Below are 24119 nucleotides of genomic sequence, written 5' to 3'. Positions count from 1 at the left end.
AGATATTCTTTTCTAAACAAAACAGTAAGGAGGAAAAAAACACAAAAGAGGACACGAAGAAGTTTGACTTCATAAATCATGTAATTCCATATACCTGAAAGTACCACAAATAAAATTATATAAAAATTTTTAAATTCACAGTATGTACATATAACGATATATAAGTATGAAAAGAAAATGATCATAATAATACAAAATTTAAAAAAATTAGAAATAGTTATATCAAAAAAGTCAGGACTACTAACAATATACAAAAATTTAAAATTAACATAGGAAGACTTTTTGTATATTAGTAAGTACAGGAAATATAAATTAAAAGTGGCAAGTGTCAATTTTCTGCCTATCAAGATGACAAAGAATGAAATCAATTCTATCTCTTGTTGATGTTAGCTCAGTAAAACTCACTCTTGCAGCGATAGTGTTGTGGAAAAATAAAAATCAGACCGGCGAGAGACCAAGTGACACTCGGATAAGTAGGAGAACTCATACCCCAGCAGACCCAGATGAGCTCGTGCTCGAAATTCTGGGCCCCAGAATTTCAACGGGGTTATAGGGCTTTTATAGGAGACTGCAGGCAGTCAGGTTCCAAGGGCTGTGTTGACTGCTGGTAAGTGGGTTTAAAGTGGGCAGGCTGGGCTGCTTTAGGTGGGAACAGTAGTGCCGGGAGCTTGTGGAGGGAAGCCTGTTTACAGAAGCAGAAACGGCTGGTTATCTCTTGCTCCCAGCAGGGCTCTGGTTAGCTCTAGCTTATTGTTAGTAACTTCCCATCTTCTGGAGCCTCCTGGCCTGGGCCTGCTCTGGGTCATTTTCCTCTTCATTAGATGGTGATGATATAGACTGGTCCACAATCCTTCTAGAAATGAATTTGACAGCATGTAACAAGCTTCTACAATACTCATGCACTTTGAGTAGCAGTTACATTTATAATTTTTAAGGAAATAATGACAGGCTTGTAAATACTCCTTATGAACAGGATGTTCACAACAGCATTATTTATTATGATGAAAAATTGGAAACAAGCCATCTGCTCAATAATAGAAGACTACTTAAACTATTATAAACTGCTAATTTTGAATATGTTTCAGTTATGTAAAATGATGTAGATAATTAAATACTTGGAAAATGTTTATAGAACATTTGTCTTAGTCTGTCCGGACTTTTATAATAAAATACCACAGATCAGGTGGTTGATCAATGGTAGAAATGTATTTCTTACAGTTCTGGAGGCTAAAAGTCTGAGTTCAGGGTGCCAGCATCCTCTGATGGGGGTCCTCCTCCAAGTCATAGGCTGTTTGAATCATAACATGGTAGAAGGAAGCTTTCCGAGGTTTCTTTTATAAGAGCACTAATCCCATTCCTGAGGGCTCCACTCTCAGACCTACAAGTAAGTATAGTAAAGAGATAGAGGTAACCAGAAACAGAGAGAGAAGTCATTTTAGACCCCCAGCTACTTTCTGTGATCCTATGCCTTACCAACTCTACTTGCCCTAGTATACTTCCTATGGAACTTCCTAGGAGGTATCAGAATAAAGAAATGCAAAAGCATTTTAAGGGACAAAGGGAATGCATAAACTAACAGTCAGCACCAGGCCAGGAAATAGCCTAACCCTATCAGAGATGATAAATCAGTGGTAAATCTTCCAGGGCATTTTCAAAAGCAAGCAAGCAAGGCCCTGCATTCCTTACCGGAGAAAAAGAGCCCAAGACCCCATCCAGTTTATACCAGCTCTAGCAGCCTGTGGTTAGTCCCTTTTCCTTGTCCCAAGGTTACCTCTGCTTCTGCTTCCTTGTAATGTTAAAAGTCTCCACCCTAGGAGAAGCATAAGCTTCATTAACATAACATAGGATGCCTGTACAAGCCTTTTTCTAAGTTTGCCTGCACAATCTTATCTGTCCCCCTTTATTCATGATCACAATATCCCCCCTCCCCATTCTGAATATTCATCCTAACCCTAAATAAAAGAAACTCACCCCCACTTGGAGAGTCACAGCTTTGGAAATTATTCTCGTGACTTCCTTATTTGCTGCAAGTAATTCCCTTTGTGTGACAACTCCACCTGAAGCAGTCTCTATCTCTAACTCACCAAGGAGGAAACTTGCACAGTAGTTCTGTTATGTAGGCACCTCCCAAATGCTCTACCTCCTAATATCATCATTGTGCATCGAGATTTGAACACACGAATTTGGGGGACACCCAAATATTCACACCATGGCAACATTGTTAAGCTAAAAATAGTTTACAAGTTATAATGCACATTATGATATACAAATGTAAGTTTTGAGAAAAAAGACTAGAAGGGATACCCTAAAATGTTAGTAGTTGTTACCTCTGAGAAATAATAATTCTCCAAGTTGACACCTTACTTAAAACTAGGAGATATTGATAAACATCCTTTTTAAATTTTGGTTGAACTGTTTCATCAAATACAGTTAAATATATTTTTAATATAGTCTTTCATAAATTCTAATTTTATCATTTTGAAGAATCATTTATTCTGCTATTTATTTAGTAATTTATCCTTTTATTCAATCAGCCATATTTTACTACTTCTTAAATGGTAGGCATTGCAGTAGATGCTGGCGATGCATAATAAAGAGCAAAACGGAATGTTCTCTATTCCCAGAAAGCTTAATTTTTGTGCAGTGATTTTATAAATAATTAAAATTCCATGATAATTAAGACAATGTAACTATTCTCAAGAAGATGGTTATCAAATATTTTTCTTAGGTAACTAATCAGAGATTAAGAGAGCTTCAACTTTTGCTTGAGCTTTGGAAAACATTTCCTAAGTAGATTTGGCACAATTCTAGTTCAAAATATTCTAAAAAGTATCATGAAAAGAAAGAAAGAAAATAAGAAAGAAAGAAAGGGTTAAAAGGAAAAGAAAAGAAGAAATATTAGTGCTTCATAGGTTTGATAAATGAGGAAGTGATTATTTTCTTGCCAGAATTACCAAATTTTAATATGCTAATATGTGTCACCAGATTTAGAAGGGATATTTTTGTGGAATTTCCCAACCTTCCAGAACCCTGGAACTCCATTTTGATAAAAACCTTCCATACCTAGTGTTCTGTGTCCTACACTGTAGAAAACACTGATTTAGAAATTATTTGTTCGAATGGAAAGCCTGCCATTTACTATGAAAGAGTTTTGTTTAATACCTCTAAATTAAACAAATACAAGAATATCAATCAAAAAGACATTATTCAAATCCTTAACTAATATTGCAGTTGGGGAAAAAAAACAATCCTCCTCTAAGGCAGAAAATGGTGAATACCAAAAATATTTCCATTCATAAAACTGAAAATACACTGTTATATTTAAATACCTAGTCGTTTATAATTCAATTCTAAAGACAGTGAAAAAGGTTTTTAAGATAATTTGAATGCTGAATTTGAAATGCTATTTGGTTTCTTGTATTTCTGCAATAAACTAATAAAAAATTGAAATTATAAGACAACTAATAACCTATTCATTATAGGAACCTATAGGAAGACAGTGAGATGGGAATTGACTTCCATTTATCAGTATACACATTCAGAAACAATGGTATGGGAAATGGAAGTAGCAAATTAATTACTGGAGGAGAGTCCAGATATTGTGTGCATTAATAGAAAATTTTATATATCAAATTGTGACATTTCAAATCAGAGGGAAAGAACTGATTATTTTGCTAGTATATTGGTATGATTGGCTAGCTATTGGAATTTTATACTAAAAAATATCAACTCTTCTCATACTATAAGAATACACAAATTCCAGATAATTTAAAATTCTAATTTAGTTGCTTAAAGCAACTAAAAATACCAAATAAAATATTTATACACTATTGGGTGAAAACATTTTTTACCAAAATAGTTCTAGAAAAAATATACTAATATTATTTGGCTTTTTTGTATGTTATATATTCATGACTTGAGGCTTTTAATATGAAAAACGTTAAAAATAATAGGCATCAGATTTACAGTAAATACAGTACTTATGCATAGAAAGGTGAATATGTAGAATGCATAAAATACTCCTATAAACTAATATAATACTAATTATTTTAATAATAAACATGGACAAAAGATCTGAGCAGACAATTCACAGAAGAAATAAAAATAGTCCAAACAATTATGATAATACATCTAACCCTAAAACTATTTATGGAAAGGTAAATTAATCACAACAGTAAAATATTAAAACATTTCACTATATATGGAAATGTTTGACAAAAGACATACTCAAAGAATGCAGGTAGATGTATAAATAGCTATAGATTTCCAAAAGGTAATATATTAATATTTCTTAATATTTAAATTGACATATTTTGTTTCTACTTCCATTTTTAATATTATATTATACAAAATAGTCAGCATATGATCAAAGGTATATGCACATATATAATTGTATGCATAGTTATAAACATTATTTATACTATTGAATGTTTGGCAAGGAACCAAATATTCACCACTATGGAAAATAGTGAAATAAATAATGAAACATGTTAATGTGAAGAATTATATATGTGCATTTTTAAATTGGAAAACCACTATTTTATTAAATATCAAAGCAACTCACAAAACAAGTTTGCAGAATGATTCCTTATTTATATATATGTTCTTAATTAATGGCACATGTATAAAGTATGAGAAGATACATGCATAGCTGTACTATCTGCCTTTGCCTCTGATGATAGGAGTGTGTGTGTGTGTGTGTGCGTGTGTATATATATATATATATATAACAATCCTATATATATACCTGTATAGGTATATTAGAATTGCACTTGAAACCCATGTGTGTGTGTGTGTGTGTGTGTATATATATATATATGTATATATATATGCTGAAGCAGAATTTCAAATGCTTTCTGAACACTTAGGTACTATGTAAAGTTTACATAGTGAGTTTTCATTATTTTGGTACTTTTTAATTAAAATTATTAAAGCAGGGGTGTCTGGGTGGCTCAGTTGATTAAGCGTCTGACTTCAGCTCAAGTTGTGATCTCCGGGTCCTGAGATTGAGTCCTACATTGGGCTCCCTGCTCAGTGGGGAGTCTGCTTCTCCCTCTCTCTCTCTTTCTCTCCTCTCTCTCTCTCTCTCTCTGCCACTCCCCCCCACTCATGCTCTCTCTCAAATAAATAAATAAAATCTAAAAAAATAATTGTAAAGGCATTTTTTTATAATTTAAAACTACAAAGTATTTGTTTCATTTATCCCAGATTGTTGACATTAGCATATTTCAGATAACTTCAATCATACAGGAGAACATAGAGACATTTTTCAACTAAATTCCCAACTTCAGCATTATATCTTTTGTTTGTATGAACTTATTTTTGCTTTGCTTCCCCAAATCTCTAAGTTTAATTTTAAATTGTTAATAGATGTTTCCAGGAAGAACCATAAAATATAATTAAATATGTTGTTTAAAGACTGCCAAAGAGGAACAAAGAAATAAAATATCATTTTACTACATCACTCCAATCTATCAGGTAATTTCGGGAAGTGGGTATCAAGTTAATCAAATTGAACTCTCTTGTTCTGATCAGTCACACATGGTCCAAACACATTCTTCATACGTTTTTTATTTTATCAGGACTGTGGCAAATCAAAAAAAGTGCTTCATCAGTGGATTTTATGTTCTTTCTTCCACTCTCAACAACAAAATAATGCTTTATTAAAAGGCTGGCTGGAAGGATTACTGAAGGGAGAGGGAGAAAAAAATCATTTGTGTCCCAATCCCATTTTGTCCTAGAGCAAAATTATGTCTTTACTTATTTTTGGCAGAGAATCAACATTATCCACTAACTTTTGTTGCTCTCAGGGCAGCAGGTGAACAGATGGATAGCGGGAATGATTTGATAGATGCAGAATTCAGGAAGAACAGGCAGTTGCTTGAGCCATACTCACACCAGGTGAGGACTTGAGGGGAGATAACAATGACTGCACAGGGCTTTCTTTCTTGGCAAAAACTGTCATTTGGCAAGGAAGAAGCAATTTCAATATGCTGGTTGATGACTCTACAATGGAGACTCATACTTATTACAGAGATGAGCTTTATCCAATAGATTTTCCAGGAACCTTGATACAGATTTCTCAATAGACACATTTGTTCAGGAAATTTTCACCTCTTATGTTTGCACTAGAAGTCCTCAGTTATCTTCCTTGGAATCAGTGTGACAATGTGAGGATGTCAATGACTTAAAAAGATTTTTTTTTAGTTGATAAGATTTTAATTTTCTATCTGTGGTGCTGAATTTCAATATATGAGAATCAAGGTAAGTTTTACCACTGCTTTCCTGTGATTAAGTCTCAATTATGACAAGTCTCATATTGGTTTTCTTACATATTGTAAACCACTTTAGGAAAGCTATATTAAAAAAAAAACTGTCCCTATTTGTGGAGCATGCAAAGGTACATGAAAAAATATATACAAAAAGCTTTTATCATAAATAATTCTTTCCAAAGTCAATGTCTTAGGTCATAGGCTCAGAATCTCAAAGGACTGCCCAATAATAAAATAAGAAATTTGTGAATAAGCATGAAAATTTATGTTGTTTAAGAAAAATTAAAATAAATGTACTGTATATGAAATGATATGACAGTATTCAAATTACTGTAATATATTTTAAAGATTTTATTTATTTATTTATTTATTTATTTAGAAAGAGAGAGAGAGGGTGGGATGTGGGGCACGGAGAGAGAGAGAATCTCAAGCAGACTCCCCCCTGAGCATGGAACCCAACTCAGGGCTCTATCTCATGACCCTGAGATCATAGCCTGAGCCAAAACCAAGAGTCGGATGCTCAACCCACTGAGCCACCCAGGTGCCATGATTTGAATAACTGTGGATTTCTCATCAGAAATCAAGAGACCAGCAACCCTCAGTTTGTTTCCTGAGATTAATAATTCCTCATATTGGGGCACCTGGGTGGCTCAGTTGGTTAATAATTCCTTCAGGAATTAAGTGAAATAAATTCACTATTAGAAAAATGAAATAATTTGTTAGAAGACCTGCTCTAAAAGGAATGCTCAAGGAAGTTCTTCATGTAAGTTCTCCAAGTAAGACTGTAGAACACAAGGTCAAAGTAAAGCAGTAAATTATATCTTTGGTTATTTGGGTATGTGGAAATTACATATTTGCATTTTGCAATGTGTAATTGTAATAGCAACAAAATACATGAAATGCTTAGGCCTAAATCTAACAAAATATATGTAGGACTTATATGTTATAAAATACATATCACTAATAAAAAATTAAAGAAGATCTAAGTAATTGAAATATATATCATTTTTGTGAATTGGAAGATTATATGAAAGCACATGTGAATTGCAGGGACAAGTGACTTTGACTCCCATGCCTTTTAGTTCTGCTACCTTGCCCATTCTCTCCACAGCTACCATCTCAAAGAGATCTCCCTATAAACCGTTGATGGAGTGGGGGAAAAACAAAACAAAACAAAAACGAGACCCAGAAATTGTTAGAATATTGATTTTGCCACATAGACCTTTACATTCAATGTAAAACTGATCAAAATCCTCTTAAGACTTTTTGTGGAGTTTTACAAGCTATTTTTAAAATTTATATGGATGCTCAATGGAACGAGAATAACCAAAACAATTAAAAAAATAAGGTAGGGAACTCATACTACCAAATTTCGGGATGTATTATAAAGTTATGTTTATCAAGACAGTGTATATTGATCAAAGACTCTTAGATAAAAGCTACACAATACAGTTCCAGGAGTAGACTGAAGATACATGGCTAGCTGATTTTCAACAAAGGTGTTTATGAAATTCAATGACTATAGGGTAATCTTTTAAACAAACGATGGTGTAATAATTGGATATCCATACACAACAGAAATAGCTTCAAACCATATCACAAAATCTTTTACAAAAATTAACTCAAAATGGATCATAGACCTAAATCTATAAAACTACTAAATGAAAACATATGAGGAAATCCTTGTGACATTTGGTGAGATAAATATTTCTTAGACCTACTAGGAAAACACAATCTATTATAAAAGTCTATAAATTCATTATTTATGGGAAACAATAAAGATAAGGAAAAGATTCTTAGAGAAATAATTGAGAAATTGGACTTAACAAATACTAAGATTTTTGTGAGAGAATAAAAAGGTAAGACTTGGAGAAAATATTTGCAGAACACATACCGGATAAAGTACTTGTATCCAGAATACATAAAGACTTCTTCAAATCTTAGTAGTAAGAAAATTAGCAACCCTTTAAAATTAACTGGCCAAAGATTTGAACAGTTACCATGACAGAAAAGATATACAGATGAAAAATAAACCCCACTATTGAATTGGTGAATGGATAAGCAAGGCAGAATAAAACAAACTGGACCAACCATCTCTGTAAAATTTCTTTTTTTTTTTAAGATTTTATTTATTTATTTGACAGAGAGAGACACAGCGAGAGAGGGAACACAAGCAGGGGGAGTGGGAGAGGGAGAAGCAGGCTTTCCGCTGAGCAGGGAGCCCAATGTGGGGCTCGATTCCAGGACCCTGGGACCATGACCTGAGCCGAAGGCAGATGCTTAACGAATGAGCCACCAAGTCACCCTGTAAAATTTCTAAGGGTTTATTGGTTTGGGATATGTCAAGATATTTCCTGTAGGGTCAAAGACAAACTGCTTCATTTGGAACCTCCTAAATTTAGGAATGTGCGTAGTGCTTTTGGTTTACTACTAGAACTTGGTAGAGATTTAATGCTTAACCATGGGACACTATATTACCATATGGACTGAGCTGCCCATAATGAATGCAGTGTTATCTTCCCCTTCAAGCCATGGCACTGGAAACACACAGAATCTCTCTATCATCAAGTGGCAGTGTTACTTTGAAGGTTGGTATTGAAAGCACATGTGAATTGCAGGGACAAGTGACTTTGACTCCCATGCCTTTTAGTTCTGCTACCTTGCTCACTCTCTCCACAGCTACCATCTCAAAGAGATCTCCCTATAAACCACTGATGGAGTGGGGGAAAAACAAAGCAAAACAAAAATGACACCCAGAAAACAGTTCTGCACAATATGCTGGCACATCTGAAAGTGACACCAGAGCATCATTCATGGAAGGACCTGGAGAACAGTGACTAAGGATTTAAGAGAAATGAGATTTAAACTGATGATAAGATCTGAGGAAGAAGGGCACCTGGGTGGCTCAGTTGGTTAAGCGACTGCCTTCAGCTCAGGTCATGATCCTGGAGTCCCAGAATCGAGTCCTGCATCAGGCTCCCTGCTGAGCAGGGAGTCTGCTTCTCCCTCTGACCTTCTCCCCTCTCATGTGCTCTCTCTCTCTCATTCTCTCTCTCAGATAAATAAATAAAATCTTTAAAAAAAGAAAGATCTGAGGAAGAAGTATGTGAATAGACCTTTCAGAATTGGAACAAGGTGTCAAAATATTTCTTTTCAATGTGAATATTCACCAAATGGCATCCACTGTAGAAAAAGCTTCTCAGTAATTTGTTGAACAAGATGGCCTGTTTTTTGGATGTCTGCCAGATTGCTTCTCCAGACAGTTCATACGGATGAGCTCCCCAGCATGCGAGTTTTGCTTACTCATGCTGATCTGGCTACTATATTACCCTTTGAAGAAATGATATGACTGGAGGATATGCCAGCCCCCACAAGAGAGGATGTTTACAATAGACAGAAACTTTCATGGCAGGAACAGTGATTTCTCTTTCCTGGGAAAGACATTTAGTTTGGATATGGATTTCTCATCACAATTGGCAGTGCTTATTCCAGTGCACCATTAGTGGACTTACAGGTGACATCCAATATCATAGATCACACATAACATATCCTCTGCTCAGGGAATTCACTAAAAGTGACTGAACTTTGGTAATGTGCTTGTATCCATCAAATTTATTATTGTTATGATTATATCTATCATCAGACCACCGACCTAACAGAACAATGAAATGGCTATCAGAGACTCAGTTATAGTGTTGGCTCTGTGACAGCATTTGCCAGGTTGAGTGTTTTTGTCCAAGTTGTAAAATGTTCTGAATTCATGGTCAGTATATGGTATCATTTCTCTCCTAGAATACTTAAGTCTAAGAGTCAAGGTGTGGAAACGGAAGTGACTTTGTCACTGTAACTATAATAATTCACTGCAAAATGTTTGTTTTCCATTCCTGCAAATTTAAGCTTTTCTGGTTCCCAAAGAAGGAATGCTTTCCAGCCAGGGAACCCAACACAAATTCCACCGAATTGGAGGATTACTTAAGCCTTGGCCATTTTAGAACCAACGGGCACATATAAGATTTAACGTACTGGCTGGTCTGATAGATCTTGATAAGGAGATAGGATTGCTAATATAAAATGAGGTCAAGGATGATGATGGCTGGAACCAGTGATGTTTCCTAGTACTCCCAAATCCACTGATAAATGTAAATAAGAAACAATAGCAAGTGCACACAGGAAAACTGCTAATGGCACAAACTCTTCAGAAATAATTTGGGTCACCTCCTCTCTCCTTGCTAGATAAATAACCATGATCATTTGAAGTGCTGACTGAGGGCAAAGAGTGTGTTGAAAGGTAAGGAAAAGGAAGTTATAAATATCAGTTGTGGTCACAGGACAGGTTAAAGAAATGAAGACTGTTGTAGTTTATGCAATTTTTCTTCTTTGCTTTGATATGCATGTGTATATTTTTATATATTAAATAGTCATTTTCCTTTCTTCCATTTCCCTACAATTCACAAAAGGTGTGTTAATGGGTTACTATATTTCGACATTTAAATTAGAAGAGATCAAAAGGAGGTTGTGATTTAACTATGAGAGATATGAAAAATCACAAGGGAACAGATAAAATGACCCAAGGATTTTGCGTCTTCTCCTTTGAATTACCTGTTGGCACCTAACTATCACCACTGCCTCCTTCTACAGTTGCAGAGGACAAGATGAAGACAAGTACATTTCCCAGAATCCATTTTTCTGTACAGTTCCAGGATAGACTTTGTGAAAGAAAGGTACTTGAGTTATATTCTGAAGGTGGAAAAGAAGTCATTCTCTTCCGAAGTCAATTGCAGACAGATGTGAGATTCCTTATGGCTTCCCCAAAAGCTCCTGAGAACCATCTACCTTACTGTTTAGAACGAAACAGATGACGGGAAATTAAGAGATTTCTCCTTTTCCCTGCAAGCCTCTGAGGTGAACCTACTTTAATGCTGTATGCTGTGTTCTTTTACTGTATTCTTTGACCTCTATGGCAGTTTCCCTGATCTTCGGTAGTGATTTAATGGCTTTCTTGACTTAACTTTTGCATACCCAACTCTTCCTGTTAGCCCCTAGTTTCTATACTAAGCTATATTCCCATATTACATAAGATGGTCTATGGGTTTGTTGTCATTTTCTTTCTTTCTTTGTGTTTTTACCCCTCACCAAAATGTGGTTCAAAATTCTGTGGCAGTTTGTCAGAGCGTGCCAGTTAACAAAGAGCCAATTAGTCCTAAGGTGGTGAGCATGTATATTTCCCAGCCAGTTTAATCAATATATTTGAAAGAAGTCAAGTTGGTTGCTGAAAGTAAACAAACAAACAAACAAAACCCCTGATCTTCCTGATTCCAGTTTTTACAGTATCTGTATGTTTTTGGAGATTCTGCTCCCCGAAATGCTATTTGGAAATATCTTTTTAAAAAACAAAATTCAACCAGGTAAATTCGAAGATATAACTGGATTTATTAAATGATTCATGAAATGGACAGCATTTCATCTAGCAAGTAAAGGGGAACTCCAAGGAGTTCTACAAAATGGAGGGTTTTTAATAGGAAGGAAGGTGGGGAAAGAAATTTATTAGCAGAAGAAAAGGATTTTTCAGGTGAGTTTACTTTCCCTTAGCAGGAAGAACAGGGGGTTTTATCTTCCTCTGGGAATTGGGGGGGGGATGGAGAGGGCCCATGTGGCAGATTGGTGTTGATCAAAAAATTCCTAAATGACTTGTTAAGACTTACATTTCTGGGGGAGGTTGAAACTGCAATTAGATTGGGTCGTGAGACCCTGTTTGATGACTTGGCTAAGTGACACAATTTTGGGCCTGTGGTTTTCTTTTTAACAGTATGAGCATTTGTGGTTGGGTCAAAGCAAATCATCTGTTAGGTGGAATGGGATACTTTTTATCTAAGTGTCTTGTTTGAATAGGGAATTTGTGGTTGATGTTGATAATTATAGGGCCTTCCAGCTAAGAATCTTTCCACATAGCTTGTTTAGAAGAAATAATTTTGGAGATAAAAATAAATGGGGGACCAAGGTAGAACCTATAACTCTTTGCCACTTATTTTATATATTTGTAAAATCAGGGTAAAGATAACACCTGATGTTGTGAGAATATAATGATAAAATATTTAAAGATAGATTTCACAAGGCTTATTGTAAATATGTAATACATTTTAGCTTACCAGCAAGCAGCAGGATTATAGGGACTGAGTTCGTGCTTGTTAGCATTTTATGAGAAATTCAACCCTGACATCGTTTTTTTGAATTTGTTAAGCTATCTGGAAAAAACAAAACAAAACAAAAAAAAACCTTGTATTTGTATTGACTTCATTTATTTTACTTATTTCAGTTCTTTATCACTAGATTATTGAAATAAAGACTCCTTCTGAGCCTCCTAATGCTAGTCTTTTTTTTTTTAAAGATTTTATTTATTTATTTGAGAGAGAGAGAATGAGAGATAGAGAGCATGAGAGGGAAGAGGGTCAGAGGGAGAAGCAGACTCCCTGCTGAGCAGGGAGCCCGATATTGGACTTGATCCCAGGACCCTGGGATCATGACCTGAGCGGAAGGCAGTCGCTTAACCAACTGAGCCACCCAGGTGCCCCTCCTAATGCTAGTCTTTTCTTCATATTCCTCTCAGCCAGGGCCAAAGTTCCTGGAATGCTTCAATTGTGTATGATCCTCTCCTAACATAATTGGTGTCTATCTCAATTTGAATTAAGTGTTTTATATTGGCTAGCAGAAATTCAAAGAACGAAATGGTTTGTTTGGTGGGGGAAAAGCAGATGTAAAATAATCCCCCAAAAAAGCAATAAGATGCTTTCTTGTTAACGTAGTATAAAAATAATTAAGAAAAATATTTTTAAAGATCTACTTATTTCTTGGAATCTTATAAGAAAAAAATCACTTCTACTTTATTTAGAAGTAAAAAAAATCCACTAAATTAAGTAAAATTACATTTCAGCATATGCTAATACCAACACTAACTCCACACAAATATAGGGAACTCAAAAATACATTTTGATGACCATAATACAGATTACATTAGGAATTCATTGCTGAGCTCTATTTTATGTGTAGTTTGCTTTTATCAAAAGCTCACCCAGCCTTGCCCAGTTTTTAAATAAAATGTATGGAATGTATTTTTTCACTCATGTTTGAGAACTATAATGAGGTCAAATAAGACTATCCATGAAAAAGAATGAAACATAATAGAATATAGACAATACTGGTGCTAATTAAAAGTAGTCCAAGCAATATTTCTGACCTTGAAAATATATTAAATGTACCCAAGTAGTACTTTTCTTCTTCTTCTTCTTCTTCTTCTTCTTCTTCTTCTTCTTCTTCTTCTTCTTCTTCTTATTATTATTATTATTTAAAGATTTATTTATTTATTTGAGGGAAAGAGAGAGCTAGAGAGCACAAGTTCCAGCAGGGGGAGGAGCAGTGGGGGCAGGGAAAGGGGCAAGCAGACTTCACGCTGAGTGCTGAGCACTACCTGAGTCATGATCTCAAAAAGTTGGACACTTAACCTACTGAGCCGTGCCCCTCAAATAGTAGTTTTCAAATATTAATCATCTTTTTCTCATCTTTTGTTCCTCATATCCAATCAGTCATCTGTTCCGTTAGTTATTGTCATGTTTGTCTCTTTTTGTCTTTTGTACCTTTTTTTAAAAAGATTTATTTATTTATTTACTTATTTATTCATTCATTCATTCATTCATTCATCTGTCAGAGAGAGAGAAAGAGAGCACAAGCTGGGGGAGCAGCAGGCAGAAGGGGAAGCAGGCTCCCCGCTGAGCAGGGAGCCCAATGCAGGACTTGATCCCAGGAGCCTGGGATCATGATCTGAGCTGAAGGCAGTCGCTTAACCAGCTGAGCCACCCAGGCATCCCTCATTTGTACCTTAACTCAGATTTTCATCATGTCATGCTTGAAACCCTGCAGTTATGTGTCAATCGTTTTTCTTCCCTCTGTCACTCCATTTGAATCCATTTGACTGGCTCTTAGATTAATTTTCCTAAAATAAGAATTTTATTATCATACTTCTCTGGTGATGGCTTTTAGTTTTATTACTTTTGCTCTTTATTTCTCTTCAGCTGTTTTGACCTCATTCACACTTCACCTGTGTTCTACTCTTCCTTTGTGGATCAAGTTCCATGTCTTTGGTGGACATGCAGATAGACCTGATTTGACAGTTTGGTTTGCCTTTAAAAAAAAAAAAAAGATTTTATTTATTTGAGAGAAAGAGAGAGAGAGAGAGCTCATGCAAACAAGCACACATGGGAGGAGGGGCAGAGGGCGAGGGAGAAGCACACTCCCCAATGAGCAGGGAGCCCTACTCGGTGGTGATACAGGCTCCATTCCAAGACCCTAGATCATGACCTGAGCCAAAGGCAGACACTTAACAGACTGAGCCACCCAAGTGCCTTTGGTTTACCTTTTAACTGATATTTTGTTGAGTTCTTCAGGCTTTCTAAGTATTAGATGACTTATATGCTAACTGGAGCGAAAAATAATATGGATGCCTCAAAAGATTGCTATGAGAATTAAAATGAACTAAGCATATGCTGGTTCAGTGCCCGGCAAATAAATAAACATTAACTATTTAAAGTGTAATGTGGCCTAAATTTTTTTTAAAAGCTTAATGTAACTTAATATTTAAGACAGCCCTTGTTAGTGACTGGTCATATATACCCGATTAGAGCTTTTGCTCCAGTCTTAACCTTTGGACTTTCTGGGCAAATTACTCTCCATTATGCTTTCCCTTCCAGAAACAACCACGGATCCTATTAGAAAACTCCCAAACTCTGTACTCTCCTATGTAGGAGGTAGCTAACTCAGATCTTGGGATTTTCAGCTCCAAAATCTTGCCCAACCTGATTGCATTTTGTTTTCACTTCTTCCCAATGTTCAGATCTTGTCATTCCAATCACTTTGACCCATGTCGTCTGTTATGGACTTAATGTGTCCTCCTAAAATCAAAAATTAGTATGTCGAACACTTAATTGTTTTATAAAATGTGGGTAATAAAGTAAATTTCTGTGAAGAAAACTTCTTGAATTATTGATTCTTTTCCTTGGTTTTAATCTTAAATGGAGAATTACTGGCTTTTGGGAATGACGTTTGTTATATATTACTAAATTTGTATTTAGAAAATTTCTACCAATTTGTACTCATAAAACATTGAGATCGCCTTTTTAAAAATCTCTGCTAGTTTGTTATTTGAAAGAGTTATTTCACTCCTTTTTAAATTTTCTGTAATTACATGTGATAAATGCTAATTAACATTTATTTTCAGCATATTTTTTAAATGTACTTCAGACTAGACTTTCCATGTCTTTTCACAAAAAACTTTCATTAAAATTTAATTATAATTACATTAAACTTATAAATGGTTTAGAAATAACTGACAAATTTATTATAATATCCATTTATTCAAGTTTTCATTCAGCAGTTTACATTTGTATGCCTAAAAGAGTCTGCATATTTGTGTGTTTGCTATAGTGTGTACATTGTATTTTTTTATTCGTGCATGCCATTCCACCCTAGTTTTACAAATCATTTAAGATATCTTCTAAAAATACTTTCAACAAAGATAAAATAAAATATTTTAAAGGAGAAATTATAGAAGTTACACATTTCAGTCTAAAAAACCACATGTACAATGCATCACATGTCTTTATGATACTCAACATTTCTTAATATGATGCAGTTGTTAAAAAGAAAACCACAGGCCTAAAATAGCGTCACTTAGGTTAAGGTCGCAAGTTAATAAACCAAGATTTAGTACCTAACTTAACTGCAGTTTCAACCCCTCAGAAATGTAACTTTAACCAATCAACATGGCAATTTCTCTGTCAGCCCTAGAAAATTTTCTGATAGAACTCTACCATTCCCTGTAGGAGGGTGACCTTGGCTAAAACAATGGATTATTTGATAATAATTTCCTTTTTTCCATGCCCTCTCTACCATTAAAAATTTTTTCTGTAGCTGTTTGGAGCTCCCCTCTACTTGCTAGAAGGGTTACTGCCCAATTCATGAATTGCTTAATAAAGCCAACAGGATCTTTAAAATTTACTCATTTGTTGCTGTTGTTGTTGAACACAGTACAGTAGAGTCAGTGAAGATACAAGCTCTAGATTATTCAGGAGAATTTTAAACCCACCCCTACTGTGCACTGTTCTGTAATTTTTAGCAAAATATTTAAATTCTCTAAGACTTTTCCTCATTTATAACATGGGAATAATAAGTCATAAAACTGTTATTAAGGCATTATAAATCTTGTATGATGATTAAACTAAATCAATAATGTAAAATGTTAGAGAAGGAACAATCAATTAAATTTAGTTATTAATATTATTATTAGTCTACTTCTCTAAATGTTTCCCTTTGTGTCTGCATTTTCTATTGGAACATGAGCCTCCATCTCTCCCTTTCAGATACCGTCACTTAATCCTACTTAATAATTAGAAAGCTCTTACTCCTTGGAGTGAAGTAAAGCTAACTTGCAAATAGGCTTTCATTTCCCAACTCAGTCAAGGGACTATCTGTTAGATAAAACAAATGCAGTGAATCTTGGACATTTGCTGAAGAAGGATTATAATTTACACTTTTTACCTGAAAATGCATGGAGGAAGTTATAAGTGACATGATTTATAATGTCCAGAAGATTAGTATACATCCGTTTTCAGGAAAAACTATGTATTGCTATGATGGAGACCAGAAATTTCTTTTTTTTGGGGGGGGGGGGGACGTGTCATAATGTGAAGACAGCACGTAATTTGACAAGCAATATCTTCAACAACATCCATTCATTCTGCAGCACAGCAACAGGTTTCTTACAACTGCTTCCTAGACATTCCATCTCTGGACTGATATGATGACAATGGAAAAATCAATAAAAGTAATTCTAAAAGAACCACAAAAAACAGGTGGTTCATGTAAGTACTTAGTTCCTTGCTGATATAACTTAATTCAGAGCAGTTCTGTCTTCTTTTCCATGTAGTTTCCAACATTTTTTGTTGAAGTTATATCTATGTAGTATATGTGTATTTTTTAAGTGCCAGTAAAACTAGAATGCATAAAGGGATGTCCTTGCCCTTGAGAAACTCACAGTCTAGTAAGGAAGTCAGATCTGTGAAGAGGTGGTCCCAACACAATGCCTTAAAAGCTGTTGGGTATTAATGCCATACATGGCTCACAAAGGAAGGAGCCCCTTCTGCCCTGCAGTGCAAATGGGTAAGATTTCAGAGGAGGTGACAACTGAGCTTCAGACTTCAAAGATGAGTAAGAGTTTTATAGGCAAAGGAAAAAGTTGGCCTCTTGGCAGATAGTGGCATTTTACTTAATCATCTGGAAAAAAATACCCATAGGTTTTTCTTAGAACCCGTAAGAATCATATGAAGTTAGCAGCTCTAAAAATCTGATGTGCACCTTGAAAATACAGAAACAAAATTGAGGTGCTGTATAGCTTAGTTTCATGTAATCAAAACAAATCTATGAAAATATTTCATTGGAATATAATCTTTAGGTGCTTAATATAAATTAATATTTTAAAAACTTTTTATTGAAATATAATATCTATATAGAAGCATGCATATATCCTCATAGAACAACTTGATAAATATTCGTTAACAAACACACTAATATAATCAGCACTCAGATCAAGAAGTAGAATATTATCAGCATTTCTGAAATACATCCAGAGTCCTTCACATTGCACCTTAAAGTCACTATGCATTTCTTTAAGTGTACCATTATCCAGGCTTCTAGCATAGGTTGTTTTCACATTTATTTTTTCATCTGCCATGAAGGAAATCAAACAGGATATATGTATTCTTGTGTGTGGCTTCTTTCACCCAACATTTGGGTTTTGAAATTGATCTGTATTACTAAGTATAGCAATGGATGGTTTATTCTCATCATTGCATAGTATTTTATCCCATAATTTATTCGTCATTTCCACTCTCAATAGGAATTTATGTAGTTTGAAATTTGGGGCTATTCAGTGTAGTGCTGTTACAAACATTTAGTACTTATTTTCTGGTTAACATATGTATGTGTTTCTGTTAGAAATATAGGTAGGCGTGAACTGTTACATCAGGAGGTTGGCATATAGTCACATTCATTTGACCTTTTGCCATAGGTTCAAGCTCGATTTGTGGAAAAGGGAGGTAATAAGAGTTTGGACAGAAATGGCCAGAAAATCAGCATTGACTGACACTTCACTCTCCACCTCTAATTTTCTTACTAAATGAAGTAACTATTTCAGTATATTAGATTATCTTCCAAGGGACTACTTACCCTACACAAAATTAGTCTTCTGACTGGTTCCTTTTACAAATGTGGTTTATAATGTCAGATGGACCCAAACAGAATAAGCCCAATCTCTCCTCATCCATTCTGCCACTACACCAAAAACGATTCTGCTTATACATATACAAAAAATATGAATCCAGATGTTGAACTATATTCCAATATGAGTTGGGAAATAAACTGTGTACAAAAACAAAAGTAACATGAAATATTTTGAACTTAAACTGAGGAAATGAAGCACCACATTGCTTTCTTGTAAAGTATAATGAAGCATTCTTTTAAAAATGAGGTGATTCATTTGTACATAGAACATAGACATATTTGTACACAGGACATATTTCTGTAACTGAGCCCTGGAAAAGATTCAGCTTGTGTTTGTTTAAAAAAGGAGAGAAATAAATGCTTAAAATAACCTCTATAGTCGTACGATGTTTTATGTAGCCACATTGGTAAATAACTGGCAAGGTGGTATAAAAGAATAGCTGAGAGGTGAAGGAAGGGTAGGGTCAAGTAAAGCAGAAGGTTGGAAGTTGGGGTAGAGTGGAAAAGTGGCACAGAGTCTTAGAAAAATAGTGTGTCATTAGAATAAATAATTATTGCTCACCCACAACATTCAAGATTTTGTACTGGTAGATTTTATTCACAAATAAAAGCAACATCTGCACACAAAAACTGCAAAATCAGTTGGGGAAAAAGCCATTGCAGTAAATGGCTTGGACACAAAACAGCATGTGATGTGCTTTATAAAAGAAGGACAGGAGCGTCTGGGTGGCTCAGTTAGTTAAGCATCTGCCTTTGGGTCAGGTCGTGATCCCAAGGTCCTGGGATGGAGCCCCACGGAGGGCTCCCTGCTCAGTGTGGAGCCTGCTTGTCCCTCTCCCTCTGTAATCTCTTTTGCTCTCTCTCTCAAATGGATAAAGTCTTAAAAAAAAGGAGGGACAAAGTGCAATGGGTGCAGAAGGATAGGAGGTAACAAGTGAATGTGGAAGCACCCCACTAGCCAGTTTGTAAGTATGTTTACAGCAGCTTTGCGGGAAAATGCGTAAAATGCTGATGGAAACTATATCATGAACAGCTGAGACTTAAAATCAAACAGGAGAGGATGTTATCGTTAATCCACAAGACAAGAAATCTTGGTTTAGAATAAGGAGAACATTGTGAAATTTTAAAAACTATTTCTAAGTGTAAATCTGGAATTCAGTCTTAAAGCTTTACCCTCCCTCCCGGGTTAAGTACCCTGAAAAGGGTAGAGTGCACTGAAGCCAACGGATGAGAAACTGAGGCAAGTGTCCCGTTGACCATAAAACAATCAGAAAAAAATGGAACAATATGATTAATTATCTGTGGCTTTTGTGTGTGTGTGTGTGTGTGTTTAAGTATATGAAGTCAATATTTCTAGGACTGTTATTTTCAAGGTAAATTGATTAAAGGCTGAACAGGAAGATGATGATGATATGAAAGCAGCAGGAATTATATGTCATGGTAATGAAGTAAGAAAATGATTTTTTATGATCACCAGTTATTACATTAATGAGGAAATTAATCAAATATGGAAAACATAATTGGAAAACTGATGAGTGAATATGATTGACTATATTACATGGGTAATAAGTTAGGGCACAGAATAGGACGTTTTTATATGTTTAGTATTAGAATCTTATCCTGAATATCTGCCTTCAGGAAGACAAAAATCAAAAAACGAATGTTGCCAAGAACTGAATGTTGATTTTCTGGATAATTTCAGGGTTTATTACCGGTGGCCTAAAATATACCGATAAATGCTGTTTTCTTTATGGTACATAAAATGTTGACTTTTTTCTTGTATTTTAATCAACTTCATCAGAATCTAAGTTCTTTGAAAGAAGGGATGGCAAATTCTTCTGTCTAGGATCTGGCAGATTAGGATGAAAACGTGATCGTCTTGCAAGAAAGGTAACTCCACTGAAGATAACTTAAGTGAAAATCTGTCAGAAGGTCTTGAGGGCATCTTTAAGAATCTAAGGGAAAGAACAAATATTTAGTAATATTCTGTGTGCTATCAATGTACTAGCACCAGGGTCAGACAAAATTTTAATGTTCTCTCTGTATATTAACACTGTGTCTAAATGTACACTGAATTCTTCTCTCATTCTTTGCAGAACAGCTTTCTCTCTCTAGTCCTCCCCGTGAAACATTCTGCTCCTGAGTGCTCCCGGGTGTCCCTGTTACAGGAGCATTCGGTCCAGGAGAGATGAAGGACACCTTTTGCAGCACCAAACTGGATTTCCAGGAAGGGGCAACTGAATACATTTGATACAGATGCCCAATCCTGGACCCATCAACCGTAGCCCGGGGAGGTGGGCAGCAACAGATGGTTCCAGCATGGTGCCTGCCCAAAGAACAAACATTTATAAAGCAAGGAACAATACCTTACAGGGGATGTTCTCGTTGTGGATTTGTTAAATGAACAAAAAGAAAGTTGCATTCAGTTCTCCTCTAGTGATTCACGTTTTCCACTCGGCCAGACATTTTTAGTATCCAAGCTGTTTTAAGAGCTGATTCTAAATGTTCATTCAGACTTTGGATAAATCATTAATTATTACCCAGAGGATGCCATCTATCGCAACACAAGCAACCAGAATTTAGTCTTTACTGGGCCTCTCAGGTGAGCCAAATTCTGACTGACTTTAGAGTTTAAGCTTAAAGCTAGTTTGATTTGATTTAATCTCGGATTATGTGAAAGATCATTGATTTTTCTGACTGTGTGACTTTGTTTTGTTTCCAATTTTGACAGTGCTTTGAGATGGCTTTTCCTCCAAAAGCACTCCATAAAATGAAGTTGTGGTAAAAAAGCCTTGCTTTAAGGTTACCTGGTGATATCCCCACATGACATTTGCTTTAAAAGAATTCTGTGAGAAATGAACAGCCTTGCCAAAAGGAAAATCGCTCTTAAAAAAAAAAAAAAAAAAAAAAAACAAAAAAACTTGCTACTGAAGATAAGCAAAAAGGATAATGAATGTTATAATCTCCAAAAATTACTGCCCCATTTATCAAAGTTTATATGTCAGGTGAAGGGATAGTATATTAAAAGAACTTACTTGTTTATATGCACAAAGATGCCAAATTAAGTCCCCTTTTTCTTGTGCTAAAACTTGATTAAGCTGTTCTGGAACACTCCTTTCTGATGGTTAGAGAAACAAATAAATAGTGGGTGAAAGGGCTATGTTTGAAGACCTGACAATTGAAATGAATGAATATACAAATGCATCATTTATTAAATCAACTGATGTAAAACATGAGAGCCCATTTCGATTAAGAGGCTAAAGAATAGAATTTAACTGAGGGATTAATTTCTGAGTAGGCAATTTGATCATCTAGTTGATAAAAGATTATAAATCATCCTTTATTAATAACTCAACTCAATTCACAATTTTTGGCAGACACAGTTCTAGGCCCTGGGAATAAATTTGTAAAGGAGATTGACAGGATTCTTTTCCACATGAACCATAAAATTCATTGGAGAAAATGAACAATAAACAATTAATTTCAAATATAATAATTATGAAAGCAGTAGAAAGAAATGTTATGGGACCATAGGACAAAACAGTCTAACCAATTGTTAGACTATTGTCTGCATTGCTCTTCAGATTCTTTAGTGGGATCTCCCACTATCCCCGAGGGAGGATAGTAGGATGGTAAATGCTTCCTTTCTTCTTTCCTTTTTTTCTCCATTTCTTTTATCTATCCTGCCTCCCTTACATAAATATCTGTGTAAAGTATGTGCTCACCTTTCTCTGCTTGGAATGGGCCCTTAGCAGGGAACATATAGACACAACCCTGCTTTCATAAGGTTTAAAATAAACAAGGTTATGCAAATATTGAAGAAACAAGTATTTGAATAATCAATTAGTTAATTGCTACTGACAACTTATTTCAATGAGAAATACAAATTGCTATGAGAGAGAAAACTAGTCTGGGATGCTATCTGAGAAATTGTTTTGAGAAGGTGACACTAAAATTGAGATTTTTTTAAAGATTTTATTTATTTATTTGACAGAGAGAGACACAGTGAGAGAGAGAACACAAGCAGGGGGAGTGGGAGAGGGAGAAGCAGACTTCCCATGGAGCAAGGAGCCCGATGTGGGGCTCGATCCCAGGACCCTGAGATCATGATCTGAGCCGAAGGCAGACGCTTAACGGCTGAGCCACCCAGGAGCCCCTGAATTGAGATTTTTTTTTTAAAGAATAGAGAAATAAATGTTTTCCAGGCAGATGGAATAACAAACAGTACATGTGAAGGCCTCACCATAGGAAAGAATTGGAAGAATTAAGAAGCCTGTTGTGAAGATTTTGGATCAAGAAGAGAGTAGGGAGGGGCTCCAGAGACACATGAATGTTTAATAGATGAGAACGCTAAGTACTGAAGAGCCAATTGAATATAGCATTTCATCATGTGGTAATAAATGATAATGTTAGCGAGTATAGAAGCTGGAGATAGCAGGAATAAAATGATGCTTCAGAAGGCGGATCTGGTGACAGGAAGTAAGAAAGTTTTAAGGTTTTGCCTATGTACATAGTGTTTATAGGCTTTTATAGGTTTTCTGATCTGTAAAACACTATGAAAATGCCATACCTGTTTATAAACTTCTACATTATTAGATTGCTTTCAGTCTTCATGTATCTTTATAGAATTCAGTTTGTCTAGGCAGTGCGTCATAGGGGAGGATAGCCTTGGTGGAAATATCAAGGATCAATACCTGCTTATCCCTGATTGAAAGGTACAGATATTTGTGTTAGTTTATCATAGGCTGATAGCTGAAATACAATCATGTTACCAAAAAAAAAAAAAGTGTGTGTGTGTGTGTGTTCCCCTAGAGTACCTCAAGGGAAGGAATTTTGCCTCATTTCTTTTTGTGACTTCTTAAAAATAACTGATATATAGGTCAGTAGAACAGAATAGAAAGCCCAGAAATAAAAACCCAAGCATATGTGGTCAGCTAATCTTTGGCAAGGGTGCCAAGAATTCACAATGGGGAAAAAGTAGTTTCTTCAATAAATGGTGTTGGAAAACTGGATGTCAACATACCAAAGAATGAAATTGGACACTGTTCTCACACCATCAATTCAAAATGGATTAAAGACTTAAATGTAAGACCTAAAGCCACAAAAAATCCTAGAAAACATAAGGAAAAATTTTATTGACACTGATCTTTGCAATGGTTTATTGGATCTGACACCAAAAGCACAGGCAACAGAAACAAAAGTAACAAGTGGGATCACATCAAACTGCAAACTTCTTCACAGCAAAGGAAACAATCAGCAAAATGTAAAGGCAATCTATGGGAGAAAAAATTGCAGGCCATATATCTGATAATGGGTTAACATCCAAGATATTCACAGAACTCCTACAAGGTAAAAGCAGCAAAACCAAAGATGAAAGTGAAAATAGTTTTTTGTTTTGACAAACATTTTTATATGTTATGGAACAATAACAATTTTCCTCATTGATTATTAAAATTAGTTTGTACAGCATCAACTTGTGTGACAATTTTTAGGGTCCTAGACTACTATGCAAAGCAAAAAATG

This window comes from Callorhinus ursinus, unplaced genomic scaffold, assembly GCF_003265705.2.
Source record: "Callorhinus ursinus isolate GAN/ISIS: 27379988/994484 unplaced genomic scaffold, GSC_fseal_2.0 scaffold7, whole genome shotgun sequence".
Taxonomy (NCBI): domain Eukaryota; kingdom Metazoa; phylum Chordata; class Mammalia; order Carnivora; family Otariidae; genus Callorhinus; species Callorhinus ursinus.
This window is presented reverse-complemented; position numbering follows the sequence as displayed.